General features: G+C 49.3%; 2 protein-coding genes across 2 annotated transcripts in view; both read left to right on the top strand.

The window, feature by feature from the left end:
* LOC135054515 (zinc finger protein 665-like) overlaps positions 1-17,598 on the top strand; it is a 172,328-nt gene that overhangs the window by 58,037 nt on the left and 96,693 nt on the right. The window lies entirely within an intron of this gene.
* The window catches only part of LOC135054507 (oocyte zinc finger protein XlCOF7.1-like), a 188,370-nt gene continuing 185,987 nt past the window's right edge, over positions 15,216-17,598 (top strand). The window contains exon 1 of the mRNA XM_063957628.1: positions 15,216-15,229. The gene's annotated coding sequence lies outside the window, so the exon portion shown is untranslated. The remainder of the gene's footprint in view (positions 15,230-17,598) is intronic.

The raw sequence follows: 17,598 nt of genomic DNA, 5'->3' as shown, positions 1-17,598 counted from the left end.
AAAACACTGACACAAGTATCAGGGTGGCGGAAAACCACGGGATTTGGTGCCACTGGAGGTGGTTTAACTAAGAGAAGGATAAGCACATGAGGGTTGAGGGCACTGCTCGTGAGCTTACAATCTAAAGGGAAGGGGCAGACAGACGGGTGATACAGATGGGGTAGACAATGAGCGTGGAACAGAGGGTTAGGATGAAATTTGGCTGAGTTTGGTGAAGTGGTCTTCAGAGCCCATTTGTAGTTCTGTAGAGAGGTGAAGAGTCTGAGGGGGAGAGGTAGAGAATTCCAGAGAAAGGGAGCAGCACAAGAGAAATCTTGAAGATAGGAGTGGGAGGAACTCATCAGTAGGCAGGAGAGGCGATGTGCATTAGCAGAGCAAAGAGGACGGGTGGGAGTATAAAGGGATATAAGGTCAGATGTAAATGGGAGAGGAGTGGGTGATGGCTTTGTAAGTGAATGTGAGAAGCCTGGAATGGATTCTGAAGGGTTAAGGGAGCCAGTGATGGGCTTGTAGGAGGGGAGGTGGACATAGTACGTTTGGTGAGGAAGATGAGCTGGACTGCAGCATTAAGGATAGATTGGAGTGGAGAGAGGTATTTATCATTGATGCCAGTTAGGAGATTTCAGTAGTCCAGTCTGGAAATGACCAGTGAGTGGTTAATGGTCTTAGTAGCATCCTGGGTGAGAAAGGGTCTGATCCTGGAAATGTTTTTGAGATGTAAATGACAGGTTTGTGAGAGGTGCTGAATGTGTGGTTTGAAGGAGAGGGAGTAGTCAAGGATTACTCCAAGACAGCACACTTGGGGGCTAGAGGAGATAGTAGTACCATTAATAGATGAGTTTTTAGGAGGTGAGGTTATGCGGCAGGGAGGGAAGATGATCAGCTCAGTCTTAGACATGTTAAGTTTAAGAAAGTGCTGGGACATCCAAGAAGAGATAGCAGAGAGACAGTTGGAGATACAAGTGGGGGAAGAGTTAGGCTGCAGGAATTGAGGGTTAGGCTGTGGGGGAAGGGTTAGGCTGCAGTGGGAGGGATAGGCTGCAGGAGGGTAAGATGATGGGGGAGGGTTAGGCTGCAGGGAGGGGAGTTTAGGGTTAGATTACAAAAGGGGACTGTTAGGCTGAGGGAGGACAGTTGCAGTTAGGCTGCCGGAGTGGAGAGTTAGGCTGCAGGGGGAAAGGGTTAGAGGGAGGGTCAGGGTTAGTTTGGTTGAGCGCCCCTGTTAGGATTATAGGCAGTCACGATGCCGCTGACAGTATTCTGACTGCTGGTAGACTACCTGCGGTATACTATACCCAACCCTTTAATACGGCTGATCGCCGTTTCAATGGAAAAAAAAAATATTAATAGAAACAGAACGTTTATTGCTGTTAGTGTATAGAGATTTGTAAATTATTTGGAAACACGAGCAGCTGGTATTGAGGGCGGCTCACATGAATTTATGGGGTGGCCATTTAGGGGAGGACAAAACTCTCCAGCATACCCATATATGGTTCTTCTGGCCAGGCATTCATGCCGCAGTATAAAAATATTGCCAGGAATGCCCAGTGTGCCATAAGACCTCACCCCAGACAGAATTTAGAGGGGCCTTTGGTTCCCCTGCCTATCATTTGCATGCATTTTGAGTGAATAGGTATGGATCTGATAGGGCCAGTGGCACCAGTATATATTGGTGGTGGACTATGTCACCAGGTACCCGGAGGCCATACCACCCCATAGCATGAAATCTAGCACTATTGCCTGGTAGTTGATGATGCTGTATACCTGTCTGGGAATACGAAGAGGTCCTGATGGACCAGGTACCCTTTTTGTGTCCAAGTTAATGAAAGACCTGTGTTGTCTGTTAATGGTGGTTTGGAATACCACTTTGGTTTACCACCCGCAGAGGGCTTGGTCAAATGCTTTAACCAAACACTTAAGCAGATGATAACAGGGAGGTGTCACAGGAGAAGTCAGATTGGGACCTACTCTTACCTTATCTGATGTTTGCAGTTCAAGAGGTACCCCAAGCCTCTATGGGGTTTAGCACCTTCAAATTCCTCTATGGTAGACAACCCAGAGGGATACTAGATCTATTAAAAGGGTGGGAGCAGCAATCGTCCCAAGAGCCTAACATTGCTCAGTTTGCGTCCCAATTGTATGCCACTTCTGAATGAACATATGTAAAGGGCTCAACAGCTTCAAAAATGCAGTTTTGACATTACCACTATCAACTAGACCTTTAATCCAGGCAACAAGGTACTGGTACTCATGCCTACTACTGAAAGTAAACTGTATGCCCAATGGCGAGGCCCTTATGAGTTCATAGAGGTGGTGGGACCTGTGAAATATAAGGTACGGCAGAAAGGTAGAAGGAACGAGGTACAAGTCTACCATGCAAATTTGTTGAAGCCTTGGAAAGAAAGTGCCAGTCAGCTCTTTTTAGTGGCCGTGAAAACCCCAGAATATCAGATGCCAATTGAAGTCACCATGAGTCCTAGCTAGAAGAGGAACCCATCCTCTATTTTATCTGGAATTTGCTGCCCAGAGAACACAAGTACTCAGCTGAGGAGCAGGAGAGCTTGGCGATTAAATGGGCAGTGGAGTAGCTGAGATACTATTTGTTGGGCTGAGAATTCCGGCTAATCATCGACCATGCATTCTTACAGTGGATGCACACAACAAGTAGGCAATGCACTTGGAAATCGCTGGTTTCTGGCCTTATAGCCGGTCAAATCTGAGGTGCATTATCGTCCGGGGAAACAGGACTTCAATACAGATGCCCCGTCTAGAAAGTTAATTGATCCTGACTATCCTAGCAACCCTGCGGTGAAGAAGAGGATCTGTGAAAGCTAGCTGAGGGGTGTCTTCCCGTATGGGTGGCACAAATAGATGAAGGCAAGATTTCTAAGCTTTATCAGGGTGGTTGAAGGTAAGGGGAGATGAGTGTGGAAAAATAAGAATTTACTCACCGGTAATTCTATTTCTCGTAGTCCGTAGTGGATGCTGGGTACTCCGTAAGGACCATGGGGTATAGACGGGCTCCGCAGGAGACTGGGCACTCTTAAAAGAAAGATTAGGTACTATATCTAGTGTGCACTGGCTCCTCCCTCTATGCCCCTCCTCCAGATCTCAGTTAGGGAAACTGTGCCCGGAAGAGCTGACATTACTAGGAAAGGATTTGGAATCCAGGGTAAGACTCATACCAGCCACACCAATCACACCGTACAACTTGTGATAACTATACCCAATTAACAGTATGAACAACAAATGAGCCTCATTAACAGATGGCTCATAACAAAACCCTTTAGTTAAGCAATAACTATATACACGTATTGCAGAGAGTCCGCACTTGGGACGGGCTCCCAGCATCCACTACGGACTACGAGAAATAGAATTACCGGTGAGTAAATTCTTATTTTCTCTGAAGTCCTAGTGGATGCTGGGTACTCCGTAAGGACCATGGGGATTATACCAAAGCTCCCAAACGGGCGGGAGAGTGCGGATGACTCTGCAGCACCGAATGAGCAAACTCAAGGTCCTCCTCAGCCAGGGTATCAAACTTGTAGAATTTTGCAAATGTGTTTGAACCCGACCAAGTAGCCGCTCGGCAAAGTTGTAAAGCCGAGACCCCTCGGGCAGCCGCACAAGATGAGCCCACTTTCCTTGTGGAATGGGCTTTTACTGATTTAGGATGCGGCAGTCCAGCCGCAGAATGAGCAAGTTGAATCGTGCTACAGATCCAGCGAGCAATAGTCTGCTTTGAAGCAGGAGCACCCAGCTTGTTGGGTGCATGCAGGATAAATAGCGAGTCAGTTTTTCTGACTCCAGCTGTCCTGGAAACATAGATTTTTAGGGCCCGGACTACGTCCAGCAACTTGGAATCCTCCAAGTCCCGAGTAGCCGCAGGCAACACAATAGGTTGGTTCAAATGAAAAGCTGATACCACCTTCGGGAGAAACTGAGGACGAGTCCTCAATTCTGCCCTGTCCATATGGAAAATCAGATATGGGCTTTTACACGACAAAGCTGCCAATTCTGACACACGCCTGGCCGAAGCCAAGGCCAATAGCATGACCACTTTCCACGTGAGATATTTTAGCTCCACGGGTTTAAGTGGCTCAGACCAATGTGATTTTAGGAAAACCAACACAATGTTGAGATCCCAAGGTGCCACTGGAGGCACAAAAGGGGGCTGAATATGCAGCACTCCCTTAACAAACGTTTGAACTTCAGGCAGTGAAGCCAGTTCTTTTTGAAAGAAAATAGACACGGCCGAAATCTGGACTTTTATGGAACACAATTTAAGGCCCATAGTCACTCCTGACTGTAGGAAGTGCAGAAATTGACCCAGCTGAAATTCATCCGTTGGGGCCTTCTTGGCCTCACACCAAGCAACATATTTTCGCCATATGCGGTGATAATGTTTGCTGTCACATCCTTCCTAGCTTTTATCAGCGTAGGAATGACTTCATCCGGAATGCCCTTTTCCTTTAGGATCCGGCGTTCAACCGCCATGCCGTCAAACGCAGCCGCGGTAAGTCTTGGAACAGACAGGGGCCCTGCTGCAACAGGTCCTGTCTGAGAGGCAGAGGCCATGGGTCCTCTGTGATCATCTCTAGAAGTTCTGGGTACCAAGTCCTTCTTGGCCAATCCGGAACAATGAGTATAGTTCTTACTCCCTTTTTTCTTATTATCCTCAGTACCTTGGGTATGAGAGGAAGAGGAGGGAACACATACACCGACTGGTACACCCACAGTGTCACCAGAGCGTCCACAGCTATCGCCTGAGGGTCCCTTGACCTGGCGCAATATCTTTTTAGCTTTTTGTTGAGGCGTGATGCCATCATGTCCACCTGTGGCCGTTCCCAGTGATTTACAATCAGCTTGAAGACTTCTGGATGAAGTCCCCACTCTCCCGGGTGGAGGTCGTGTCTACTGAGGAAGTCTGCTTCCCAGTTGTCCACTCCCGGAATGAACACTGCTGACAGTGCTAGCACGTGATTCTCCGCCCTTCGAAGAATCCTTGTGGCTTCTGCCATTGCCATCCTGCTTCTTGTGCCTCCCTGTCGATTTACATGGGCGACTGCCGTGATGTTGTCTGACTGAATCAGAACTGGTTGTTTTTGAAGCAGGGGTTCTGCTTGACTTAGGGCGTTGTAAATGGCCCTTAGTTCCAGAATATTTATGTGTAGGGAAGTTTCCTGACTCGACCATTGTCCTTGGAAGTTTCTTCCCTGAGTGACTGCCCCCCATCCTCGGAGGCTTGCATCCGTGGTCACCAGGACCCAGTCCTGTATGCCGAATCTGCGGCCTTCGAGCAGATGAGCACTCTGCAGCCACCACAGCAGAGACACCCTGGCCCTCGGGGACAGGGTGATCAACCGATGCATCTGGAGATGTGATCCGGACCACTTGTCTAACAGATCCCACTGAAAGATCCTTGCATGGAATCTGCCGAAGGGAATTGCTTCGTAAGAAGCTACCATCTTTCCCAGGACTCGAGTGCAGTGATGCACCGACACCTGCTTTGGTTTCAGGAGGTCCCTGACCAGAGATGATAATTCCTGGGCCTTCTCCTCCGGGAGAAACACCTTCTTCTGTTCTGTGTCCAGAATCATGCCCAAGAACAGCAGACGCTTCGCAGGAATCAGCTGCGACTTTGGGATATTCAGAATCCAGCCGTGCTGATGCAGCACTTCCTGAGATAGCGCTACGCTGACTAGCAACTGCTCTTTGGACCTCGCCTTTATAAGGAGATCGTCCAAGTATGGGATAATTATGACTCCTTTCTTTCGGAGGAGCATCATCATTTCGGCCATTACCTTGGTAAATACCTGCGGTGCCGTGGACAGACCAAAAGGCAGCGTCTGGAATTGGTAATGACAGTCCTGTACCACAAACCTGAGGTACTCCTGGTGGGGTGGATAAATTGGGACATGCAGGTAAGCATCCTTGATGTCCAATGACACCATAAAATCCCCCTCTTCCAGGCTTGCAATAACGGCCCTGAGCGATTCCATCTTGAACTTGAACTTTTTTATATAAATGCTCAAGGATTTCAAATTTAGAATGGGTCTCACCGAACCGTCTGGTTTCGGTACCACAAACATTGTGGAATAGTAACCCCGTCCCTGTTGAAAGAGGGATACCTTGATTATCACCTGATGAAGATACAGCTTGTGCATTGCCGCCAGTACTACCTCCCTTTCTCTGAGAGCAGCAGGCAAGGCTGATTTGAGGTAACGGCGAGGGGGAGTCACCTTGAACTTCAGCTTCTATCCCTGTGATACTACTTGCAGAACCCAGGGATCCACCTGTGAGCGAACCCACTGTTCGCTGAAGTTCCGGAGACGCGCCCCTACCGCACCTGGCTCTGCCTGTGGAGCCCCAGCGTCATGCGGTGGACTTAGAGGAAGCGGGGAAGATTTTTGATCCTGGGAACTGGCTGTCTGGTGCAGATTTTTCCCTCTTCCCTTGCCTGTAGGCAGAAAGGAAGCGCCTCTGACCCGCTTCCCTTTCTGGGGCCGAAAGGACTGTACCTGATAATTCGGTGCTTTCTTAGGCTGTGAGGGAACCTGAGGTAAAAATGTCGACTTCCCAGCTGTTGCTGTGGAAACGAGGTCCGAGAGACCATCCCCAAACAATTCCTCACCCTTGTAAGGCAAAACCTCCATGTGCCTTTTAGAATCCGCATCACCTGTCCACTGCCGAGTCCATAATACTCTCCTGGCAGAAATGGACATTGCATTAATTCTAGATGCCAGCCGGCAAATATCCCTCTGTGCATCTCTCATATATAAGACGACGTCTTTAATATGCACTATGGTTAGCAAAATCGTATCCCTGTCGAGGGTATCAATATTATCTGACATGGTATCGGACCAAGCTGCTGCAGCACTACACATCCAAGCTGAAGCAATTGCGGGTCTCAGTATAGTACCTGAGTGTGTATATACAGAATTCAGGATAGCTTCCTGCTTTCTATCAGCAGGCTCCTTTAAGGCGGCCGTATCCTGAGACGGCAGTGCCACCTTTTTTGACAAGCATGTGAGCGCTTTATCCACCCTAGGGGATGTCTCCCAACGTAACCTGTCCTCTGGCGGGAAAGGGTACGCCATCAGTAACTTTTTAGAAATCACTAGTTTCTTATCGGGGGAAGCCCACGCTTCTTCACACACTTCATTCAACTCATCTGATGGGGGGGAAAATAAGATTTTACTCACCGGAAAATCTATTTCTCGTAGTCCGTAGTGGATGCTGGGAACTCCGAAAGGACCATGGGGAATAGCGGCTCCGCAAGAGACTGGGCACAACTAAAGAAAGCTTTTAGGTCACCTGGTGTGCACTGGCTCCTCCCACTATGACCCTCCTCCAAGCCTCAGTTAGGACACTGTGCCCGGACGAGCTGACATAATAAGGAAGGATTTTGAATCCCGGGTAAGACTCATACCAGCCACACCAATCACACCGTATAACTCGTGATACTATACCCAGTTTAACAGTATGAAAACAACTGAGCCTCTCAACAGATGGCTCAACAATAACCCTTTAGTTAACAATAACTATGTACAAGTATTGCAGACAATCCGCACTTGGGATGGGCGCCCAGCATCCACTACGGACTACGAGAAATAGATTTACCGGTGAGTAAAATCTTATTTTCTCTGACGTCCTAGTGGATGCTGGGAACTCCGAAAGGACCATGGGGATTATACCAAAGCTCCCAAACGGGCGGGAGAGTGCAGATGACTCTGCAGCACCGAATGAGAGAACTCAAGGTCCTCCTCAGCCAGGGTATCAAATTTGTAGAATTTTGCAAACGTGTTTGCCCCTGACCAAGTAGCAGCTCGGCAAAGTTGTAAAGGCGAGACCCCTCGGGCAGCCGCCCAAGATGAGCCCACCTTCCTTGTGGAATGGGCTTTTACTGATTTAGGATGCGGCAGTCCAGCCGCAGAATGCGCCAGCTGAATTGTGCTACAAATCCAGCGAGCAATAGTCTGCTTAGAAGCAGGAGCACCCAGTTTGTTGGGTGCATACAGGATAAATAGCGAGTCAATTTTCCTGACTCTAGCCGTCCTGGAAACATAAATTTTCAAGGCCCTGACTACGTCCAGTAACTTGGAATCCTCCAAGTCCCTAGTAGCCGCAGGCACCACAATAGGTTGGTTCAAGTGAAAAGCTGATACCACCTTAGGGAGAAACTGGGGACGAGTCCTCAATTCCGCTCTATCCATATGGAAAATCAGATAAGGGCTTTTACATGACAAAGCTACCAATTCTGACACACGCCTGGCTGAAGCCAAGGCCAATAACATGATCACATTCCACGTGAGATATTTTAGATCCACGGTTTTAAGTGGCTCAAACCAATGTGATTTTAAGAAACTCAACACCACGTTGAGATCCCAAGGTGCCACTGGAGGCACAAACGGGGGCTGAATATGCAGCACTCCTTTCACAAACGTCTGAACTTCAGGTAGTGAAGCTAGTTCTTTCTGGAAGAAAATCGACAGAGCCGAGATCTGTACCTTAATGGAGCCTAATTTCAGGCCCATAGTCACTCCTGCTTGTAGGAAATGCAGAAATCGACCTAGTTGAAATTCCTCTGTTGGGGCCTTTTTGGCCTCACACCAAGCAACATATTTCCGCCATATGCGGTGATAATGCTTTGCAGTTACATCTTTCCTGGCTTTAATCAGCGTAGGAATGACTTCCTCCGGAATGCCCTTTTCCTTCAGGATCCGGCGTTCAACCGCCATGCCGTCAAACGCAGCCGCAGTAAGTCTTGGAACAGACAGGGTCCCTGCTGCAGCAGGTCCTGTCTGAGCGGCAGAGGCCATGGGTCCTCTGAGATCATCTCTTGAAGTTCCGGGTACCACGCTCGTCTTGGCCAATCCGGAACCACGAGTATTGTTTTTACTCCTCGTTTTCTTATTATTCTCAGTACCCTTGGTATGAGAGGCAGAGGAGGGAACACATAAACTGACTGGTACACCCACGGTGTCACTAGAGCGTCCACAGCTATCGCCTGAGGGTCCCTTGACCTGGCGCAATATCTCTCTAGTTTTTTGTTTAGGCGGGACGCCATCATGTCCACCTGTGGCCGTTCCCATCGATTTACAATCAGCGTGAAGACTTCTGGATGAAGTCCCCACTCTCCCGGGTGGAGGTCGTGCCTGCTGAGAAAGTCTGCTTCCCAGTTGTCCACTCCCGGAATGAACACTGCTGACAGTGCTAGTACGTGATTTTCCGCCCATCGGAGAATCCTTGTGGCTTCTGCCATTGCCATCCTGCTTCTTGTGCTGCCCTGTCGATTTACATGGGCGACTGCCGTGATGTTGTCTGACTGGATCAGTACCGGCTGGTGTAGAAGCAGGGATTTTGCCTGACTTAGGGCATTGTAAATGGCCCTTAGTTCCAGAATATTTATGTGTAGGGAAGTCTCCTGACTCGACCATAGTCCTTGGAAGTTTCTTCCCTGTGTGACTGCCCCCCAGCCTCAAAGGCTGGCATCCGTGGTCACCAGGACCCAGTCCTGTATGCCGAATCTGCGGCCCTCTAGAAGATGAGCACTCTGCAGCCACCACAGCAGAGACACCCTGGTTCTTGGAGACAGGGTTATTAGGCGATGCATCTGAAGATGCGATCCGGACCATTGGTCCAACAGGTCCCACTGAAAGATTCTGGCATGGAACCTGCCGAAAGGAATTGCTTCGTAAGAAGCCACCATCTTTCCCAGGACCCGCGTGCAGTGATGCACCGATACCTGTTTTGGTTTCAGGAGGTCTCTGACTAGAGATGACAGCTCCTTGGCTTTCTCCTCCGGGATAAACACTTTTTTCTGGACTGTATCCAGAATCATACCCAGGAACAGTAGACGTGTCGTCGGAACCAGCTGTGATTTTGGAATATTCAGAATCCAACCATGCTGGTGTAGCACCTCCTGAGATAGTGCTACTCCCACCAACAACTGCTCCTTGGATCTCGCCTTTATTAGGAGATCGTCCAAGTACGGGATAATTAAAACTCCCTTTTTTCGAAGTAGTATCATCATTTCCGCCATTACCTTGGTAAACACCCTCGGTGCCGTGGACAGTCCAAACGGCAGCATCTGGAATTGGTAATGGCAATCCTGTACCACAAATCTGAGGTACTCCTGGTGAGGATAGTAAATGGGGACATGCAGGTAAGCATCCTTGATGTCCAGGGATACCATGTAATCCCCCTCGTCCAGGCTTGCAATAACCGCCCTGAGCGATTCCATCTTGAACTTGAATTTTTTTATGTATGTGTTCAAGGATTTCAAATTTAAAATGGGTCTCACCGAACCGTCCGGTTTCGGTACCACAAACAGTGTGGAATAGTAACCCCGTCCTTGTTGAAGTAGGGGCACCTTGATTATCACCTGCTGGGAATACAGCTTGTGAATTGCCGCTAGCACAGCCTCCCTGTCTGAAGGAGTAATCGGCAAGGCAGATTTTAGGAACCGGTGGGGTGGAGACGCCTCGAATTCCAGTTTGTACCCTTGAGATACTATTTGCAGGATCCAGGGATCCACCTGTGAGCGAGCCCACTGATCGCTGAAATTTTTGAGGCGGCCCCCCACCGTACCTGGCTCCGCCTGTGGAGCCCCACCGTCATGCGGCAGACTTGGAAGAAGCGGGGGAGGACTTTTGCTCCTGGGAACCTGCTGTTTGTTGCAGCCTTTTTCCCCTACCTCTGCCTCTGGACAGAAAGGACCCGCCTTTTCCACGCCTGTTTTTCTGAGTCCGAAAGGACTGTACCTGATAAAACAGCGCCTTTTTAGGCTGTGAGGGAACATGGGGTAAAAATGCTGACTTCCCAGCAGTTGCTGTGGAAACTAGGTCCGAGAGACCATCCCCAAATAACTCCTCACCCTTATAAGGCAAAACTTCCATGTGCCTTTTTGAATCTGCATCCCCTGTCCACTGCCGAGTCCATAAGCCTCTCCTAGCAGAAATGGACATTGCACTTATTTTAGATGCCAGCCGGCAGATCTCCCTCTGTGCATCTCTCATGTATAAGACTGAGTCTTTTATATGTTCTATGGTTAGCAGAATAGTGTCCCTGTCTAGGGTGTCAATATTTTCTGACGCAATAGCTGGTCTAAGTATAATGCCTGAGTGTGTATATACAGACTTCAGGATCGCCTCCTGCTTTCTATCAGCAGGTTCCTTGAGGGCAGCCGTATCCGGAGACGGTAGTGCCACCTTTTTAGACAAACGTGTGAGCGCTTTATCCACCCTAGGGGGTGTCTCCCAACGTGACCTATCCTCTGGCGGGAAAGGGAACGCCATTAGTAACTTCTTAGAGATTACCAATCTTTTATCAGGGAAAGCCCACGCTTCTTCACACACTTCATTTAATTCTTCTGATGGGGGAAAAACTACGGGTAGTTTTTTCTCCCCAAACATAATACCCTTTTTAGTGGTACCTGGGTTTATATCAGAAATTTGTAACACCTCTTTCATTGCTTCAATCATGCAACGAATGGCCTTAGTGGACATTAGACTAGACTCATCGTCGTCGACACTGGTGTCAGTATCCGTGTCGACATCCGCGTCTGCCATCTGAGGTAGCGGGCGTTTTAGAGCCCCCGATGGCCTTTGAGACGCCTGGACAGGCACGAGCTGAGAAGCCGGCTGTCCCGCATTTGGCATGTCGTCAAATTTTTTGTGTAAGGAGTCGACACGTGCACACAATTCCTTCCATAAGTCCATCCACTCAGGTGTCTGGATTCTGGCAGGGGTAATTATCACATATATAGCCTCTGGGGCTATATATTGTGGTATTTTTGCCAGCCAAGGTGCTTTTATTGCTGCTCAGTGCGCCCCCCCCCTAGCGCCCTGCACCCTCAGTGACCGGAGTGTGAAGTGTGTATGAGGAGCAATGGCGCACAGCTGCAGTGCTGTGCGCTACCTTGGTGAAGACTGATGTCTTCTGCCGCCGATTTTCCGTACCTCTTCTTGCTTCTGGCTCTGTAAGGGGGACGGCGGCGCGGCTCCGGGACAGAACACCAAGGCCAGTTCCATGCGGTCGATCCCTCTGGAGCTAATGGTGTCCAGTAGCCTAAGAAGCCCAAGCTAGCTGCAAGCAGGTAGGTTCGCTTCTTCTCCCCTTAGTCCCTCGCTGCAGTGAGCCTGTTGCCAGCAGGTCTCACTGTAAAATAAAAAACCTACAGTAATTATATACTTTCTTTTTCGAAGCTCAGGAGAGCCCCTAGTGTGCATCCAACCTCGGCCGGGCACAAAATCTAACTGGGGCTTGGAGGAGTGTCATAGTGGGAGGAGCCAGTGCACACCAGGTGACCTAAAAGCTTTCTTTAGTTGTGCCCAGTCTCCTGCGGAGCCGCTATTCCCCATGGTCCTTTCGGAGTTCCCAGCATCCACTAGGACGTCAGAGAAACCACTGGTTGCTTTTTCTCCCCAAACATAATACCCTTTTTAGTGGTACCTGGGTTAATGTCAGAAATGTGCAACACATTTTTCATTGCCGTAATCATGCAATGGGTGGCCCTAGTGGAATGTACATTAGTCTCGTCGTCGTTGACACTGGAGTCAGACTCCGTGTCGACATCTGTGTCTGCCATCTGAGGTAGCGGGCGTTTTTGAGCCCCTGATGGCCTTTGAGACGCCTGGGCAGGCACTGGCTGAGAAGCCGGCTGTCCCACAGCTGTTACGTCATCGAACCTTTTATGCAAGGAGTTGACACTGTCGTGTAATACCTTCCACATATCCACCCACTCTGGTGTCGGCCCCGCAGGGGGTGACATCACACTTATCGGCACCTGCTCCGCCTCCACATAAGCTTCCTCATCAAACATGTCGACACAGCCGTACCGACACACCGCACACACACAGGGAATGCTCTGACTGAGGACAGGACCCCACTAAGTCCTTAGGGGGGACAGAGAGAGAGTATGCCAGCACACACCACAGCGCTATATAACACAGGGATGCACACTATACTGAGTGATTTTTCCCAATAGCTGCTATTATACACAATTTTGCGCCTAAATTTATGTGCCCCCCCTCTCTTTTTTTTACCCTAGAAGTCTGGAACTGCAGGGGAGAGCCTGGGGAGCGTTCTTCCAGCGGCGCTGTGAAGAGAAAATGGCGCTGGTGTGCTGAGGAAGATAGCCCCGCCCCTTTCTCGGCGGACTTCTCCCGCTTTTTTATATGTTTTATGGCGGGGGATTATGCACATATACAGTTTAATAACTGTATTATGTGCTATTTAGCCATGTAAGGTACTCTAATTGCTGCCCAGGGCACCCCCCCCCCCCCAGCGCCCTGCACCCATCAGTGACCGGAGTGTGTGGTGTGCAGAAGGAGCAATGGCGCACAGCTGCAGTGCTGTGCGCTACCTTAATGAAGACCGGAGTCTTCAGCCGCCGCTTTTCCACTTCTCTTCGTTCTTCTGGCTCTGCGAGGGGGGCGGCGACGCGGCTCCGGGACCGGACGACCGAGGCTGGGCCTGTGTTCGATCCCTCTGGAGCTAATGGTGCCCAGTAGCCTAAGAAGCACAAGCTAGCTGCAATCAGGTAGGTTCGCTTCTCTCCCCTCAGTCCCACGTAGCAGTGAGTCTGTTGCCAGCAGATCTCACTGAAAATAAAAAAACTAACAAATACTTTCTTTTCTAGGAAGCTCAGGAGAGCCCCTAGTGTGCATCCAGCTCTGGCCGGGCACAGATACTAACTGAGGTCTGGAGGAGGGGCATAGAGGGAGGAGCCAGTGCACACCAGATATAGTACCTAATCTTTCTTTTAAGAATGCCCAGTCTCCTGCGGAGCCCGTCTATACCCCATGGTCCTTACGGAGTACCCAGCATCCACTAGGACGTCAGAGAAAGACAGCACGGATCTGACATGGATTTATAGTAACATCATTATGGATAAGAATTCAGGTCAGGTGTTACTGTTACTTGTGGTTGATAAGCAGTTGATTACAGGCACCTGTAAGAGTGTGGTAAAAGGGTTCCAGGCACAAGGGAACAATGCTTCTGATGGTGACTAGCATCAAGGTGGGGGCGGGGAAATTAGAACCACTGGACCTGTACTAAGGTGAACCTGTATCGCTATGAATGGTCTATGTGATTCCTGTCACAATATATATGAATAGAATGTATTCAGGAATTGACCTATGGGCTGCAGAGTGGAGCCAGTGGAGACAGTCCAAGAGGGATTGGGCAGGTGAGTGAGACTGCTGCCTGTGTATGTCACCATTATCCTCACCTCCTGTATAGCAAATGACTGATATGAAGGAAAGCAGAACTCAGCACAGAGGAAGCTTCATACTTGTTCCAGCTCAGGATCTTGGGGGAGATGAGTTTTTATTTTTTTAAGGTTATGAACACGGGGGGGGGGGGGGGGGGGGGGGTGTGCTGAGCGGCGTCACGAGAGGCACAATATGGCTGACGTCTCTCCGCTATATTACACAATGGGGCTGAGGGGTGTTTGGGGCTGCAGGAGAGACCCTGTGAGATTACTAGCCCTGGCACCACTATCACTGGGTCTGTGTGGAGCCAGAGGCGGCTATTAGGGAATCCCCATGGCCACTCCCAGCTCAGTGACATCACTGCGGCGGCGGCACTCTCAGTAGCGCTCAGTGACAGTGTAGTAACCGGTCTCTGATAGGGAGAGCTACTGCTATATTACCATAATATGTGTATGTGGCCACTAATAGCACATACACCCCACAGGCTAATACCGTGTGCACCTACACGCCACAGCGCCATGGCATGATGTAACAGCAGCTGCATGAGTGTCAGGGGTCCTCAGTCACTGACACCCACCTAGTGCTGTACAAGGGCTGCATCATGGAAACATCCCACTATGGGGACACTCACTACCATGGTAACAGGAAGTCTGGTCACTAAGGGGTTACCATGCAGAGCAGTCACCGCGGGGGAGGGGGGTTCTGCACTCATATACCGCCCCCTATATCACTAATCTACACACACACACACACACACACACACACACCCCCCCCCCCACACCCCCCCCCCCCCCCCCCCCGGAGACCGGGACACACCACTTCCGCTCTGTGCGTTCCACCCTACTCCCGCGTATCCGCTCACTTCCGGTCCGTGCGTTATATCAGTCATTCATCCTGTGGGTTCCACTCCACTTCTGCGTATCACCTTACACCCGGCCTAATCCCCGCCCCCTGTGCTCCATAACATCATCCGGGTCTCCAGGTGGGAAGGAGCAGGGAGGAGACATCAGGTAATGGTGCTATTTATTATTATTATACAGGAAGAGCAGCCTGTGGTGTCCTGTTGTTATTATTATTATATAGGGGAAGCAGCTTCTGGTGTCCAGTTATTAATTTTATACAGGTGGAGCAGCCTGTGGTGTCCAGTCATTAATATTATTATTCTACAGGTGGAGCAGTCTGTGGTGTCCTATTATTATTATGCAGGAGGAGCAGCCTGTGATGCCCTTTTTTTTTGTTATTTTTTTTATACAGGAGGAGCAGCCTGTGGTGTCCTGTTGTTATTATTATTATACAGATTGAGCAGGCTGTGCTGTCGGCTGGTTCATGAGCTTATGGGAATCACGGACCAGGGCCCTATGGCTGGGGACAAAGAGACTTACTAGTCGCTCAGTGTTACACATCTGACTATGTTACATGTCTTCTCTGTGATGTATATTAAATTATATTTATTTCTAGGATCCAAAACTGAGGAACCAGAGTGTTTATTATATGTTACACGTTCTGTATTCTCACTGATCACTGAAGATGGACACGGACAGGATTCAGAAGATGGAGAGGATAATAAATCTCTCTCTGGAGATTATCTACCTGCTGACTGGGGAGGTGAGGGGGGATCTGGGAATATCACAGTGACATCACTTATATCTATAGTAATAACACAGGGACATGACTGGGGAGGTGAGAGGATCTGGGAGTGTCACAGTGACATCGCTTATATCTATAGTAATAATACAGGGACATTACTAGGGGGGCGGTGAAGGGATCTGGGAGTGTCACAGTGACATCACTTATATCTATAGTAATAATACAGGGACATTACTAGGGGGGCGGTGAGGGGATCTGGGAGTGTCACAGTGACATCACTTATATCTATAGTAATAATACAGGGACATTACTAGGGGGGCGGTGAGGGGATCTGGGAGTATCACAGTGACGTCACTTATATCTATAGTAATAAAACAGGAACATGACTGGGGAGGTGAGGGGATCTGGGAGCGTCACTGTGACATCACTTATATCTATAGTAATAATACAGGGACATGACTGGGGAGGTGAGGGGATCTGGGAGTATCACAGTGAGATCACTTATATCTATAGTAATAACACAGGGACATGACTGGGGAGGTGAGAGGATCTGGGAGTGTCACAGTGACATCACTTATATCTATAGTAATAATACAGGGACATTACTAGGGGGGGCGGTGAGGAGATCTGGGAGTATCACAGTGACGTCACTTATATCTATAGTAATAAATCAGAAACATGACTGGGGAGGTGAGGGGATCTGGGAGCGTCACTGTGACCACTTATATCTATAGTAATAATACAGGGACATGACTGGGGAGGTCAGGGGATCTGGGAGCATCACAGTAACATCACTTATATCTATAGTAATAATACAGGGACATGACTGGGGAGGCGAGGGGGATCTGGGAGCATCACAGTAACATCACTTATATCTATAGTAATAATACAGGGACATGACTGGGAAGGTGAGGAGATCTGGGAGCGTCACAGTGACATCACATATCTATAGTAATAATACAGGGACATGACTGGGGAGGTGAGGGGATCTGGAATTATCACATTGACATCCTTTATAGTAATTATACAGGGACATGATTGGGAAGTTGAGAGGATCTGGGAGCTTCACAGTAACATAGCCTATAACTATAATAGTAATACAGGGACATAGCTGGGAGGGTAAGGGGGTCTGGGATTGTCACAGTGACAGCACTTATATCTATAGTATTAATACAGGCCAATCAGGAGAAAGTATCCTGGCAGCACCAGTGTGGCCAATCCCAGGGGAGAGCAGGGTATTTCTGGGTCCAGCTTGATACATTCAGATGCCAGTGCAACGTCTGCCGCAGCTAGTGCTCTGTGTTCCATGAGTCTGGAGTCCTGCTCTTAGAACCTGATTCCTATCCTGTATCCTGCAGTTCCACTTCAGGCATACTATCCGTGTGTCTCCGCACCTCCAGTTTGGAAGCTGAGTCTCCTCATGTTCAGCAGCTGTTCCGTCCTGCCTCAGCCATTGTCCAGCTGCCCACTAATTTGTGCCGACCAGAGTTAACCCAGTCCCGACACGGATCACGGGACACCGGTTTCAACACCCGCTCTAGTCCGGGAACAGTCCACCACGAGTTCTAAGTGCAACCTTCTTTCTCTAACGTCCTAGTGGATGCTGGGGACTCCGAAAGGACCATGGGGAATAGCGGCTCCGCAGGAGACTGGGCACAAAAGTAAAAAGCTTTAGGACTACCTGGTGTGCACTGGCTCCTCCCCCCATGACCCTCCTCCAAGCCTCAGTTAGATTTTTGTGCCCGAACGAGACGGGTGCAGGCTAAGGGGCTCTCCTTAGTGTAAAGGTTTA

The sequence above is a fragment of the Pseudophryne corroboree genome, chromosome 3 (genome assembly GCF_028390025.1).
Source record: "Pseudophryne corroboree isolate aPseCor3 chromosome 3, aPseCor3.hap2, whole genome shotgun sequence".
Taxonomy (NCBI): Eukaryota; Metazoa; Chordata; class Amphibia; order Anura; family Myobatrachidae; genus Pseudophryne; species Pseudophryne corroboree.
This window is presented reverse-complemented; position numbering and strand designations above follow the sequence as displayed.